Below are 16,888 nucleotides of genomic sequence, written 5' to 3'. Positions count from 1 at the left end.
CTTTGTGTGCCCAACCTAACAGGCATATTTTTGTAAGAATGAAACGGGTTCAATGACATATTAAGAGCAGCTTACAAAATGAAAAGATGAGAGAACAAAGGTCATAAATCACAGAGAATGGGTGTAAAGAAATAAGGAGACTGTTGGTAAGCGGCCAGCCTACAAACAGAAAGTTTATATCCAGCATTTCTAAATAGTACTGATACTGGTTATCAGTGAACACTTCTGTTAACCAATTATGAATAATAAATTCAAATCATTATCATTGTGTAATGTTAGTGTTATATTGAGGGGAACAGAGAAGAAATGTCTTAAGTCAATAAAGATAACTGACTCATATTTACAGTGTGGCATGTAAATAGCTTTCAGAGTAATACAGATTAGACAGACCTGGTCAAAAGTGATTAAATACAAGTAGAAGAATCAGATTTAAAGCACAGCCAATATAAAACATACAATGACACAGCTAAAAGTCAGATTATAGGAAATCCAGATTTGAAGAGGCTTAAAATACCTACTGACAGACTTACATAAAAATTTTTCCAAGTAGCATATTTTATTGGGTTGGATTTCTCTGACCGATTTCAGGAATGGAATATGATAATATATAGAAACTAAGAGAAAAAAAATTCATTTTCTGTTGGTATTAAATTTAAACAAAAAATAGTATTTTTAGAAAATAAGTTTTCTAATAATATTCTAAATAAGCTAATGACCTAATTAAATTAATAAATATTTATCTAGTAATTAATAGGAAATCAGAATCAACTACTAAATCTTTTAAGGGAGGAAAGACACTTTAAAAAATAGCTTATAAAGTCCCAGATTAAAAAAATCAAGCACCCATAATCTAAAACTTGAAAATGCCATACAGGAGAAGTTAATAAATGAGGTATTAATAAAAGCACAATTTTACTTTTTATAATCCTAATTTTAAACTTTTTAAGAGAAAACTTTTTGTATGATTTAGGACACTGTCATACGAAAATCAAACATAAACAAGCAGAAGCCTATATCCTTTAAAAAACTATGTAAAATTTGAGGATTCTCTTTTATTTCTTCTTACCAGTATATAATGTCAAACTATATCAGATACACGACTTACGTTTTTATCAATAACCAGTGAAATGGAACTTGAAATCAGTAAAATAAAATCTGATGGCTAATATATTTTGACATTAAATTCTATGATTTCCTGACAACTGGGCATGATGAGAATGAAAATGATTTAAAGTTCAGGAATAATACTGATAAACCAAAGAAATTTTAAATTGAAAATGTTCCTCACTTCACAGATAAAGCAATCTTGGTTCAAAGAGATTAAGTATTCCTCAAGCTTGCTAGCTTCAAGATAGCTTAGAGCAAAGCAGGGACCAGAAATTGACACTCAACTGAGATTTCTTTCATGTGCCTCAATCTACATAACTGCATATGATAAAGTCCTAAAAGAATACTATTCTCTAACATTGCTATTGCCTTCTTTTCCAAAACCAGAATCACTACAGCCCTCAAAGATTATTACTCTAAAACAAATACTCACTGGGCACTCAATATGCTTCAGGCACATACTAATTTTCTAGAGGATAATGTTTAGAAATGTTTCTTTACAAGTTAATGACTCTTAACCTGACCAGAACCCACAGTAAAATCAGATTTTACATTACAACTCTGTGTGTGTATACATATATATATACAAATCTAAAACAATGGTTTCAGAGAGAGGGAATAATGAAATGTTTCAGACGCCTAAAGTCTCCCTAAATCACTCCTCTTAATTAAACACCATCCCTCTCATTGTTCTCAGTCTAAGAGTGTTCTAGAAGAGCTTCCCTCATCACCTGGAGTTCCCTTTTGCCACACCACGTAATAATTCTCCAGCTTCACAGTATGAACTCTCCAGATGTCAAATTAATAATTTATTAATCACTATGTTCAAAGTGATTAAAAGTAAGTATCTGGAATACACACTTTAGTCATATCATATCACTCTGCTATTCAAAATCCACCAGGAGCTTCCCATCTTCACTCCAAATAAAAGTCAATTTTTTCAATGGCTGTCTGTTAGGCCCTGCATAATCTATGCAAATCCCACCACTCTGAGCTCCTATTATACTGTTCTCCCTTTTTCACATTGCTCCACCCTTTCTGTCCTTGTTCTTTCTTGAAGAGGGAAATACACTGCTACCTCAGAGACTCTGTGCTGGGCACACCCTGTGCCGGATGCTCTCCCTCATGTACCTGCATGGTTCTTCCCACATTTCCTTCAGGAATATTCAAACATCCTCCAAATGACACTTTCCCTAATAATCCTATTGAAAATAATCACTCCCTTGCATCTCATTACTCCCTTCCTCCATTGGACTCCTCTACAGCACTGAGAGTGTCTGTTACATAATGAGTGCCTATCTGCCCATCCACCCATTTCTTCATGTATTATCTGCCTCTTTCCACTAGAGTTTAAGTTCATAAGGAAAGAGATTTTCCTTTTTCACCACTATCTTCGGCACCTACAAAAATGCTCGGTTCAAGAGGTCCTCAAAACACTTATTTAGTGAGTAAATAATTATCCAGTCTTTTAAAGCTGGTCTTGTGCTGAGCATACTTTCCTCACCAAAGAAGAGCTATAAACCAGATCACAAAAACAGTATCAATTATTTTAAACCCATTTTTTTAAGTTGTAGTCTGTACTGAACAAAGTCCCTTATAAGACTCCTGAAATTGATAGGGTATAAATCTAGTATCTTAACATTTATTTATAAATTATATTCTAAGTCATAAAAATAATTTTTCCTTTTATCAAGTTTCTTGTTATTTTTAGCACATGCTATGAAAGATGTGACTAAGAAGATTAATACTTCAAAAGCACATTATCTGTTGAGTAATTCTAGTGCCACATCCCCTATACTGCAGCAAACTGGGAAATCCTATGCAGAGCTTAGGGTGAAAATCTTCCAGGGGCTGCAAAATTGGCTGAACAGATCCCTAGTAATGCAGATAAACAAAAATCCACACAAAATGAACAACATGGGGAGCATCACACAAGTGTTCACACAAGCAGCAAGTATTCATTAAGTTTTGGTTCTGAACTGAATATTTTAAATCCGCATGCCTCATCAATCCTGTATATTTTTACCAGAAAGGATGCAAAACACTGTTTCTCAGTCCACCTGACAATATGTATTTTTTATGTTATTAAATATATATTTTTGTTATGACCAAATTTAATTCCTTGTTGCCATTCAACTCCACTGCCTTTGCCATCTCAGTTTACTTCCATTGTAACTAAATTTTAAACTGGTTGCTAAATCCCACTGGATCTTTTACTATTTTTGTAGCTTTTAACATTATTGAACAAGCATTCATCGCTTCTTTACAACTCTCACGTCCCTTGGTTTCCCCTGGTATCACCCCTTTTCTTGGTATTGTCCCTCAGGCAGCACTGTTGTTCTCCACTGCCAGCTCCTTCCTTCTCTGCAGTTTCTTTGAAACCTCAGGTTTTAATTATCACACAGACACTAATGACAACCAATTCTAGCATCTCCAGCCAAACTCTCCATAGTCAGGAAGGAGCCTGACTATGAGAACAGTGACGAGGGATCCGCACTGTGAAGCCCAGCAGGTAAAGGCAGGGCAGAATGAGAACTTCTGTTTCGGTGGGGGTGTCAAATGGGAGCAGGGTAAGAAAGGTGTCTGCACCGCAGGATGGTGTTGGAGCCCAGTGGGATGTGGAGGGTGTGGTGGTCATAGTGAGGACTTGCTCTGATATCTGAACCTGCTATGACGAGCAGAGCTGCCAGACCACCTCCAGCAGCCTCACCCGGAAATCTACCATGGCAGTCACACCAGCCGTGCCTCCTCAGGCTCCACCCAGCAAACGACTGAGCTTGGTGGGAATGCTCTGACAGCCAGCTCTGGATGGGGGGCTCCCTGCACCTCAAAACTTGTCTTGACATCTGTTTCTCTGGGGACCTGAACTAACACTCAAGGCATCCATGGACTGGTGTCAAACACACTTGGGATGAAATAAAAATGTTTTGAAAAACACTGCAAAATGGTTAACTTCATTGAACAAAGGTCATTTCATTCTGGAATACTTAAAGAATATCTCCCACTACATAAAGAAATCCAGTGGCTCAGCAGAGGAAAAGTTCTCAACAGGGTATTTGAGCTGAAAGGGGTCCTTTTAAGACAACAGAAGAAAGATTTTGTTGAATACTTTGAAGATGAAGAATGGCTAGAAACTAGCCAATTTAACACTCTCCAGTCTCCATAAGGTACGAAGAAAATACTTTTGACTTCAAGGAAGAAGATTCTTGGATTTAAAAGGAAAATACACTTTTGGAAAACATCATGTTACAAAAAAGAAATGTTGAAATGTTTCCACTGCTGCTCGGGCGTGAGTGCAGAAGACAGCAGCAAGTTTCAAGTCTTATTGGAAACCACCTGGAGAAGCTGCAGAACAAAACCAAACTGATTTTCCTTCTCTTTCAACACACGTGTATCACTGGGCAGGAACTCCTTCTCTGAATCTTCTGACTGTGGGAAGGTGACTTAAGAAAAAAAGGAAGAACCTGTAGTCTTATACATTCAAGATGAGTTTCATTGATCTGCCCAGGCAAGCTCTGGACTTCTGTGAAGAAAAGAATATTCTACTATTTACAAAAAGCAATGAACATTATGCTGCAGTTTTCAACTTCTCACACATCTGAACAATCTTCTTCTATGAACATCAAGAGTAGACTAAGAAAGGTCTCATTTCAGTTGAAAAGGAAATTTGTATGTACTTGCTTATCTCGTGTTTGATCTTGAATTAATATTTCTGATGCAAAAAACAAGACGAATGTAATTTTTACATTAAAAAGGTAAATTAAAGAGGTAAACTCACAGTAAAGAGGAAAATATAATTCCTATTTCTACGATTCAAAATGAACGCTTTTATGCCCATTTGAGCCTATAAAAGCAGTAATTTTCTAACTGCTAGGACTACATTTGAGCCTGATCATGTCACTGAATAAGGAACTGTTTTTTCAAAGTCTTAAATAAATTTGTGTCTTAGGCAATATTTTTATATTCATATTGCTTTGGCTTATGGTTTTAGTTGCTTTACTATTCAACAACGTCAAGAAATTTTCATGTTGTAAATAACATTAATTAAAATCAATTTACAACCTTCATTTAAATTAAATCTGCTGAGCCTACATTAAGAAAAATTAAGTCCCATTTTGGTTTAAGCTAGTTATATGAGATTTATTACGTTTCTTAAGAGTTGGCAAAATTTATGAAATGATAAAAGAGATTAATTTCAAGGAAAGTAAGCTAAGCTTAATTACCAAGGGGTTACATTTTCCCCCAAGAAAAGCTGGCTAAAAAGGTATTTTTAGTTTTAAATATTGGGGGAGGGGAACTACTCTTGCACACACTGTATCTCATTTGGAACTCAAACAGTAAAAATTTGTGGTAAGGCCTATTTAGACAAGGTAAAAAAGGTAAAGTAGTAAAGTTTAAAAAAAAAGAAAAAACTGGAGTTTCCTCAATCTGCTCTATTAACTTGTATTGCAGCGGATACCCTCTGTGGGAAGGGGGGACCATAGAAAAAGAAGAGGCTAATAAATTTGCCAATATAAACATATCCACAGAAAAAGGGCATTCTGTACTCAAAAGAGCACTGATAATCATCAACGAATCATATCTACAATTTACCGGTCAAGCGAATGTACTATGAGCTGCAGATACAACAATTTTTACGTGGAGGTTCCCAAGATCAGAAAACTATTTGAAGTGTCTTCCCAGTGTAAGAAGACTGAGAAAGCCTGAAAGTGAGCATCAGTAATGGGACAAACTGAAATCATGTTTTCCTAATAAGAAGCAATGAGAGTGACACAGCATAACTTCTGGGGTGTTCCTGTCAACAATGCATAACCTGCATCCACTAACGAGGAAACACGAAACAAACCCAAATGAAGGGTCCCTGTTCAAAACAACTGACCTGCAATATGCAAAAGTATTAAAGGAATGAAAATAAACAAAATATCAAGGGACTGTTCCAGATACATGATAAATAAATGCAACCCATTATTCTGAATGGAATCTTATCCGTATATGAGATACTATTTGAACAACTGGTGAAACTCAAATGGGGTCTGAGGAATAGACAATCTAATATACCAATGCTAATGTCTTGATTGTAATGGTTATATTGTGATTATGCAGAAGAATGTCCTTGTTTATAAAAAAAACGGATATTCAAGTGTTTGGGGGTGACGGTGCATCATTTTGGCAACTTATCAAATGGTTCTGGGGTAAAGTAAGTTCTTAGTACTGTACCTGGAACTTTTCTGAAAGTTAACAAAGCGGGGAAGGAGAAATCTAGATATCATTCTGGTTCCCATCATCCCAACCACCACCTTTGCCTGTTCCCACATTCTTCTCACCCAATCTTATCATCACTAAGTCCTCCTACGTCTACCTCCTAAGTAGCTCTACAATCAACCCCACTTTTCTAGTTTTGTTTAATAAGCATGTATCATCTGTCTCTTGCCCAAGCTATCTGAATAACACCGCTAGTAATTTCCCTATCTTTTGTCTCCCACCCCACCCCATCTACCCTCTGTGCTGCTGCCAGAAAGTGAAATGTCAACAGCTCAGTGGCAATTTCTGAACTTTTTACATGCTAAACCCTTTGCTCAAAAGAGGGCAAAATATTAAACAGGTGAAGAGAGAACTTGTGAGAGAAGGGGCGGGGGGATAGTGTGCAAAGACAGAATTAGCAACACGAGAGTGATTCTGCAAAACTTACAAATACTATTCTGGAGGATAAATCTAAACCCCTAAGCACAGTGCACAAGATGTTCCTAAATTGATCTCACCTCTATCCATCTTCAATACGTCTTGGTTTGTCTTTATACTCTTTTCTCATAGACTGTAAACTAAAAACCTTGGTGATTACAGATTTTTAAAATATAAAAATGGAAGTGTCCATCTTAAGCTGTCACCAGGTATTTCTATTTCTTTGTAGTAGTCCAAGAATGAAGTTCCACTGAAAAAAATTCTATTGAGCTAACAGATCCCTCCTACAAGTCTTTTAGGTGGAGCGGTGCTGTCATCATGGCTCAGAGCAGGGGGGTTGTCGGCTCTGGATATGAAAGCTGAAATCTGGATGAGAAAGGTAAATGATAACAGAATTCAGTCATGGAGTAATTCGGTCATTTACCATTCAAATACTGAGTGGAAAAAACAGGTGAATGACAAATAGTTGAGTAAAGAAGATATAAAAGGGTTGATAAACATATGAAAAGGTGCTCAATAACATTAGCCATCAAGGAAATGTAAATTAAAACCACAATTTCCCATCACAAGAATTACAAACACCACCAAATGGTGAAAACTGGAAACAACTGAAAACTCTCTCATACACGGCTACTGGCCACTGCAGTAAACCATTTGGCAATTTCTCATAAAAACACACACTCTATGAGCTAGCACATACACTCTCAGGTACTTAACCAAGAGAAATGTCTACAAATAGGTTTGTACAAGAATGCTTATAAAAGCAGCTTTATTCAGAATAGCCAAAACTGAAAACAACCCAAATACTCATCAAGAGAAGAATGGATAAATTGAGATGTATTCATACAATGGAATAGTACACAGAAATAAAAAAGAATGCACTTCTGATGCATGCAACAACAAAGACGTCAAAAACAGAACGTTAAATAAAGGAGGCCAGATACAAAAAAGCAACACCATATGATTCTACTTATATGATGTTTACAAATACACAAAACTAATCTACAGTGATAGTAATCAGAAAAGTAGTAGTTGCCTAAGTGTGGACTGAATGGGATGGAGTGTGAGAGAAATGTGGGGAGTGATAGAAATTCTGTATCTTGATTGAGGTGTGTTGGTTATGGTTATATAAACATACGTTTGTCATAATTCATCTGTGCATTTCACTTTATATAAAAGCACCTCAATTAAAAATGTGTAATTAATTGAAGACAATGCAAACACTTCTCTTCCTTCCTTGACTCTCCCACTGCTACATGCTGAAGAAGGTTTAGGTCTTCTTTGCTCTGGGCCTGGAACTGGGACTTCCCTACACCCATACCAGATACTATCACATCAGGGTGCCAAGACGAAGGCCAGAACACTGATTTTCCCACTCCAACAGGCACGGAGGCAGCTTCCCCAGGGCCCACAACTCCTGGCACTGACGAGTAAGCAGCACACCGTTCACTGTGAACTGTGCTGTAGGGAGACTTTGGAATGAAGAATAGAATAGGGTCACATGAGCAACTGGACTTGAAGGAACAACATCTGAAGCCACTACACAAAGAGCTGGTGATCACAGGACCAAAGAAAACCAGAATCTGCTAAATTTCAGAAATAACTCAGGATCTTTAAGGAAAGCCTCAACACCGTCACAATGAGCAAGTAGTGACTCAAATTTTTTAGCTCTGGCCTCTCTGCTGCCTCACTATTATTTTACAAATCTAGTGACTGTTTTTTAAATAGTGTTCACAAACTAGTGAGCATAACTTTAGGTTGGCAACTATTGTAGAGCACAAGGGGAGAAAATGTTCTCTTGTTATTTACTTCTTAAATTTAGGAATCCTAATGAAAAGATGCTCAACATCACTGATTGTTAGAGAAATGCAAACTAAAACTACAATGAGGTATCTATCACCTTACACCAGGCAGAATGGCCATTATTAAAAAGTCACAAATGATAAATGCTGGACAGGGTGTGGAGAAAAGGGAACCCTCCTACACTGCTGGTGGGAATGTAAAGTGGTGCAGCCACTGTGGAGGACAGTATGGAGATTCCTCAAAAAACTAAAAACAGACTTATCATATGACCCAGCAATCCCACTCCTGGGCATATACCCAGAGAAAAACATAATTCGAAAAGACATACGCACCCCAATGTTCATATCAGCACTATTTATAATAGCTAAGACATGGAAACAACCCAAATGTCCATCAACAGATGACTGGATAAAGAAGATGTGGTGTGTACACACACACACACACACACACACACACACACACACACACACACAGTGGAATACTACTTAGCCATAAAAAAGAAAACAATGCCATCTGCAGCAACATGGATGAACCTGGAGATCGTCATTCTAAGTAAAGTAAGTGAGAAAGAGAAAGAAAAACACCATATGATATCAATCATATGTGGAATCTTGAAAAAAAAAAAAAAAGCCAGAAAGAACTTATCTACAAAACAGAAACAAACTCACAGACATAGAGAACAAACTTATGGTTACCAGTAAGTAAAGAGGGTGGGAAGGGATAAACTGAGAATTCGAAAATTGCACCCCTTGGGGAGTGATGGAAATGTTAGCTATCTTGATTGTGGTGGTGATTTCATTGGTGTATATATCTATCAAAATTCATCAAATTGTACATCTGAAATATGTGTGGTTTGCTGTACAGGAATCATATCACAATATAGGTGTTAAAATAAATTTAGGAATCCCAGTCTCATTTGCTATTGCTTGATCCCCCCATGCCTGGGTCCCTGGGACGTTTTAGTCAATATGTGTGCAATTAGGACTCAGGTAACTCTTGCCTGGTTTTCCTTTCTTGGTCTCTGAGGCCAAACGAGTACCTCATTTAGATGAATATGCCAGAGAATCACTATTCACAGGTTGACTCTCAGAAACAAGCATTCCATCTTCCTCTTCAAATTCTTGGCAGGAAGGCTGAGTGGACATATTGGGGGAAGATACTGCCTGACTGCACTGCACCCAGTGCACCTTCCGAAAATGTGTATCTGAATTGAAAAAGAAACAATATTTAAATTCTAACATGTGCCAGGCACTGGGGATACAATGCTGACCAAAGATATAAGCCCTGTAACCCAAAAAGCAGAGTACAGTGGCTATAAAGATACTATATTTTTTTTAAATATGAGACAACCATCTACCCTAATCAGACCTTTGTAAGATATATAGATGAGAAAAACTTCTAGAAGTTATATAATCATAGTAGGAACCGGGTAAAACAAACTTCACTGTAGTCCATTTCCATCACTACATACCAATGTCTACAGTGACTGAAAAAGCATCCGAAAAATAAATAAATAAATAAAAGCAAATCCATCACCATCACTAACAAAATAATCAAACATGTAAAATACTCATTTTAATACCAAGAAACAATTACAATACACTTAAAACTATTCTTTCTTTTTTAGTGAAGACTAAGAGCTATTATTTTTTAAATAGTAATAACTACCATGATTTCCTTACAAAGATCTTTTCTAGTTATAATGAAATAAAGCAACACTGTCATGATGATTCAATCAGTAAACTAGATCCCTTATGTAATGATCTGTAATTTTTCAGACAAGAAATTTTTAAAATTTTTCAGGTTATAGAACAGTATTTCTGGACAAACCTAACAAGGCAGTGGTTGTAAAACACTCTCAAACTTCCAAACACCCTCAATTTCAGTACAAACAATGCTGTGTTGTACACTCAATCTAAAACTAAGAAGAAGCATTGTGGGTCGGTCACAACTCGAATTCCTTATCACAATGACGACGGCCTAAGGATTTTACCACTAAACTCAGCCATTCAAATAACCGGGAAGACAATAATGGTGGTCACTGCTCTCCAAAACTGCTGATTTTCAGATCTGTTTGAAGGAATATCTCTTAGAACTTCCAAGTTTCTGGAAAGGATTCCTTCATTCTGAAGTTATTCCTCTCACCTAAGCAAAAGTAGGTTAACTCAAAAGAATAATAATAATTAATTGAAAGTCATAAAAAACATGCCTTAATTTTTCTACTACAGCAGTTTGATTACTGCAGACACAGAAACTAAAATATTAACACGGAATCTCACAGGTGAAGAAGCCTGTTTTATATTCAAACTAGTAAAGATATTCCCACCACATTTATGTAATCAGCAAACATTACAGAGTGCCCACTAGGGACCAACTCTGTGCTAGGTACAGCACATTCATTTAATCTACAACCCTGACATCGTCACTTCCATTTTACAAAACAGGAAATAGCCTTGGATTAAGGTCACTTAGATTACAAAGATTTACAGTTAGTAAGATTTAGTAACATGTTTGAAATTCAGACATGTCTGAGCCAAGGTTTATGTTCATTCCACTAGACCGACCTGTCTTCCAACGTGGCATAATAAAAATCTCGAAGCACCACGAGAAAGGGCACAGGTGACAGTAACATGACATCGCTGCAACTCTTTCATATAAAAGCTCCTCCTAAGATAGGGACCATTCTCCTTTCTCAGAGCCCTAAACATCACCTTTCTTCCAATCAGGTCCTTAATACTTCTTAAGAGTGAAAGAGGTTCTCAGACCAAAAATCTGAACACTGCTGGTCTGGGTGGGCAGGTACGTTATAAGCCATACAAAGATGAATAAATTCTTGAGCTGGAAAGCTTAAGACTATTCTTATTTAACCCCCTGATTTTACAGCTGTAGAAATTGAATCTAGAGATTTAAAGGCCCTGCCCAAGATCGCAACAGCTGAGGAAGGGAAGAGCTGAATTAGAAGGCCTCAGGTCTGCTTGCTAGTAGGTCATAAGCATGGTATGTGAAAAATGGACCTCAAAGGGTATGGTATGTAAGAACTAACACAGATCAAGCGCTTATATCAGCAGGTGTTCAACAAATGCCAGTGTTCTGATGAAAGAGGACCAAATCTCTGCTTAAATCCTTTCCGTGATCGGCAGCCTCCACGACCTGAGCCACACATTGTACTTTTTGATCAACTTTACACTTACTTCTTCCTTTACCAAAGCTGAAATCTCTGTCCTTGAATTTCTACTTGGCATGGCCTCCCTGGTTGCCACAAAAATCAAATTTAATCCTATATGCTATCTAGCTTATTCTTCAAACATAACCACTCTAATTTCACTACATCATTCTTGACGTGGCAAGATTTTAACTCCCCCACCACCCTATTTGTCTTTCTCAAAGAGCTCCAACTGACTGCTTCCCTCCAAGAGAAGAGATATCTGCACTCCCAGGTTCACTGTAGCATGATTCACTGCGGCTATGATACAGAATCAACCTAAGAGTCCGCTAATGGATGAATGGATAAAAAAGATGTGGTGCATATACACATACATACATATACATAGAAACAGAGAAGAAAAGTGACTGCTGGGGGCTGGGGAAAATATGGCAAGGTTGGTAAGAGGGTACAAGCTTTCGGCTATAAGATTAACAATGTCTGAGGATTTAGTGTAAAGCAGGGTGACTATAGTTGATAACACTGTATTATAAAATTGAAATTGGTAAGGGAGTAGAATTTAAATGTTCACACCAAAAGAAAGAGAGAGAAATATGTGAAGTGAGGTAATGAATGTGTTAATTAACTAGATGGGAAAATTCTTTCACAATGTATACGTATATAAAATCACCACAATGTACACTTTACATATCTTAAAATTTTAGGTCAATTATACCTCAATAAAGCTAAAATTAATTTTAAAAAAGAACATTCTGATAACCCAGAACCCCCCTAGTGACTTAACAGAAACTAGCCTGTTTCACCCACAAGGATAGCCACTGTCATGACTTTTAACACCAAGATTAATTTTTCCTGTTTCTGAAATCTATATAAATAAAATAATACATTTATACTCTTGTATAACTTGTGTCTTTTTTAAGGTTTATTTGTTTGTTTTTTGCTCAGCATTATGCACTCTCATTGCTGTATATAGTTTCTATAGTGTAAAATTACCAATGGTAAAAATACCATTTAAAAGTTCTACCTCTGATGGGCATTTGTATAAGATAATCAAGTTTGATAATTGCTGTTATTTGGAAAAATCTGTACTCTTCATATGTTTGACAAATTTTTATTTCTCCAATTAAATTTTTTTAATTACAGTTGGTTAATCATCATCGACAATTTATATAATTTTGGCTTTCAAATATGATCCGAACAGATAAACTAGCATACTCTGGTATAATACACCATTACTACCTTTCCTAAGTGAACTATGATATAGCACTAAGGAATCAAATAGCAAATAAGGGAAAGCATCTCTTTATAAAATTATTTATGTTAGTAAATGAAAAAGAAATGAGAGAATTCAAAGACTAACACTCTGCAATCTCCAATAAATTAATGGATGAAGGCATCGAATATTAACAGCTACTAACATCATAGAAGGAAGGACACCAGACACTAGGTGACTGACTTTTAATGAAGTAACACCACGCCCTGACAGAGGGATCAAACCAAGCCCAATCAAGCCTCTGGATCCAACTGCCAGTTTGAGGAAGCAAAAAGGATGGATGAATGTGCTAAACTGTACTATGTGTATGCAATCAGTCAAATCCAGACTGAAAAACAGATCAAACAGGTAAATTTCAAGAAAGGTATGAAAAATGAATCTGTAGACTAAAACAGACTTAAAAGAAACAGCTAGTCTTTTTTAAATGGTCAAGATTAAACACTAATACCTAGGGAGACATACTTCAGTAAGAGAATCATAAACAAAAGGAAGTGATTTCTGTAAGAGTAACTTCGAGGAAAGGACTTAATTAAAGGAAGGGAAGGGGCTATGATTGAGTCAGGGCACATGGAGGATCTTCTGGGATAGTTGGCAAACTTCTATGTATTGAGCTTTGTGGTAGCTATAAGAATGTATTATCTAGCAATATATTAAAAAAAAAAAGAAGCTAATAAACGGGCAGAATATCTGAGTAAACATTTTTCCAAAGAAGACATACAGATGGCTAACAGGCTTCTAAAAAAGATGCTCAACATTGCTAATCATCAGAAAATACAACTCAAACCACAATGAGATATCACCTCACACCTGTCAAAATGGCCATCATCAAAAAGTCTACAAATAATGTAAACTGGCAAGGATGCAGAGAAAAGGGAACCCTAGTACACTGTTGATGGGAATGTAAACTGGTGCAGCTACTATGGAAAACAGTATGGAAGTTCTTCAAAAAAACTAAAAATAGAACTACCGTATGACTCAGCAATTCCACTCCTACATATATATCTGAAAAAAAACCAAAAATCAAAAAAAACCCCACTATTCGAAAAGATATATGCACCCCAACGTTCACAGCAGTATTATTTACAATTGCCAAGATACAGAAGCAACCTAAGTGTCCATCAATAGATGAACGCATAAAAAAAGATGTGGGGGGTGTGTGTGTGTGTGTGTGCGCGTGCACATGCACGCGCACACACACACAGGGAGAGGAATATTATTCAGCCATAAAAAAGAAATGAATTTCTGAAAAGAATATGAAAACAGATATATGTATATGCATGACTGGGACACCGTGCTGCTGTACATCAGAAATTGACACACTGTAATTGACTCACTTCAATTGAAAAAAAAAAGGAAAAAGGAAGAATGAAATTCTGCCATTTCCAACAACATGGATCGACCTAGAGGGTATTATGCTTAGTGAAATAAGACAGAGAAAGACAAATACTGTCTGTTATTTATATGTGGAATCTAAAAAATAAAATGAATGAATATAACAAAACAGAAACAGACTCACAGATACAGAAAACAAAGTAGTAGCTATCAAGGGGGAGAAAGAAGGGAGTAGAGGCAAGATGGGGTAGGGGATTAAGAGATACAAACTAGTATGTATAAGGTAAGTTAACAGTGATGTATTATATAGCACAGGGAAATATAGCTGTTATTTTACAGTAACTTTAAATGAAACAATCTATAAAAATACTGAATCACTATGTTGTAGACCAGGAACTATTGTAAATCCACTACAGTATGATTAGAATCTTAATGATTCTAATAGAAACTATTTAGGACAATATTCACTCACTGCTCCTACAGCAGTATAACAGCTGCCAAATTTGCCAAAAATTTAACAAACTTGGGAATGCAACATACAGCTTGAAGCCAGTTAATTTACTTCTAGACACCTCTTCATTCCATGATTCCACAAGCAATGTTCAGAACAGTAATTCACTTTTGCAGCTGGGTAATAAGCCACAGCTGCCAGAGCACTGGGCTTTTCTGGATTTCTTCTAATGTCAAAGAAATCCAGAAAAGTCACTTAATTTTGAAGAAATCTTTAGTATCTCATTTTAGAGTCACAAAGTTTGATTCTATTTTTCTAAAATTCAAAACTCCTGATTATATTAAAGCATAATCATAGACACTCTTTTCAGGTGTATGCTCTACTCCTTTTCCTTACCATTCTAAACAAAGTTTAATTAATCAAGAAATTATAACAAATTACCAAGTATGTGCCAGGAAATGAAGCAGATCTATAACATATAAAAAACAACAATCTTGCCCTTAAGATAGCTCGAAATCTAGTTGGAGATATAAGTAAGTACTACTTGTGCTATCAAACAATTACTTGGTTTTGTGTTATGCTCTGGATATATAAAAGAAGTTCTAAGAAGGAAGAAATCCTGTGTGACCAGAAACATGACCCAGCTCTACACATGAAAGACACTCAATAAATACTAAAAGAAGGAACAAATTAATGAAAAAACTGGTGCAGTTGTGCATACACATAGAACTGAGTAGGGTCCTCAACAACCAGCAACACAAAATTTGCTCCTCGCCAAAGAAGAGCCCTAAAATATATATACACACCTGCAGTATTTCATCGATTCTAAAAGACACATATTTGTTGTCATATCTCACTTCTCAGAAATTGATGGCATGCCGTAATTTAAACAGCAGCATTTTTTCTTTTCTAATAGTTAAAATAAATGTGTACCTCAAGCTTCTTATATTTGATCAAACACATCAATCGATTCTAAACAAATGTTAGCATATGTAATACGATTTCAAAATCAATCACTTCTACATGCAAATTTGGATCCGTAATTATAGCTTTTATTATAACAGCTCAAAAACTTAATGAAAGCCAATGAAACACTGCAATGTCAAATCCTATGAGTTCTGAATCTTACAGTCAAAACATAAAAGAACATAATTACAACCACTACAAACTCATATAGCACATCTTCCATAAAATGTAGAGCATGCATATTCTCCAACGTTACTGCAAATGGTACTGTGGGGTAAATAACTGCACATAATGTAAAAAAATCTCAGTTACAGAAATACTGAAGATAGTCTTTCTTTTTTACACTAAAAGGTAGCAGTCTGGGGAAAAGAAAATAATCTTTGTTGCTGTATTTTTATCTATAAATAGAAAAATAAAATGATGACCATCTTAACAGGTAGAAATTTTACTGAAAAAACAAATAGAAAAGTGTTAACTTCATATTAACCAAATTAATTTCATATTCATTTATAATTACTCTAAAGGAAAACTCTTATAATAAACATAATGCAGTAACATAAAACAAGCAACCTGGCAATATTTTATTTTGACCGAAGGAGATGCCATGTTTTTTCAAAAAATAAACAATGAATTTGCCGATGCCTGACTATTATCAGGTAGCTAGGGAAACATTTTATAGTCTTGGAAAAGTGCAAACAGGCATGAATTAAACTGCTGACACAGCATCCTTCCCTTGAAAGCAGCGCTAGTCTAATTAGAATAGGAACTTACATCAAGGAAAGAGCTTCCCTGCCAATCTTTGGTCATTATCAGCCTCAATATCTGAATAGAACAGAATATGAACTAGTGAAACATAAATCAATTAAGGAAAGAATAAACCTTAAATCAGTAGGAGAACCTGCATGTATTTATGCACCTACAGGTATGTATGTGCGTGTGTAGGAATTATGATAGTCAGGACAGGAATTAAGATAAGAATTACACAGTCAGTGAATCTGACTTTTGCTACATACAGGGATAGTCATTTAATCTTTGCAGTCTCAAGATTCATCACTAGAAAAGGAAGTAACGTTTGTTGAATATCTGCTATATACCAACCACTGTGCTAGATGTT

General features: G+C 36.0%; 2 protein-coding genes across 2 annotated transcripts in view; one reads left to right on the top strand and one right to left on the bottom strand.

The window, feature by feature from the left end:
• FBXW7 (F-box and WD repeat domain containing 7) overlaps nucleotides 1–6,991 on the bottom strand; it is a 97,322-nt gene extending 90,331 nt beyond the window's left edge. Inside the window, exon 1 of the mRNA XM_045505563.2 lies at nucleotides 6,867–6,991. The gene's annotated coding sequence lies outside the window, so the exon portion shown is untranslated. The remainder of the gene's footprint in view (nucleotides 1–6,866) is intronic.
• ARFIP1 (ARF interacting protein 1) overlaps nucleotides 1–16,888 on the top strand; it is a 1,058,373-nt gene that overhangs the window by 638,055 nt on the left and 403,430 nt on the right. The window lies entirely within an intron of this gene.

This window comes from Camelus bactrianus, chromosome 2, assembly GCF_048773025.1.
Source record: "Camelus bactrianus isolate YW-2024 breed Bactrian camel chromosome 2, ASM4877302v1, whole genome shotgun sequence".
NCBI classification, from domain to species: domain Eukaryota; kingdom Metazoa; phylum Chordata; class Mammalia; order Artiodactyla; family Camelidae; genus Camelus; species Camelus bactrianus.
The sequence above is the reverse complement of the archived record's forward strand: the minus strand, read 5'-3'. Positions and strand labels throughout refer to the sequence as shown.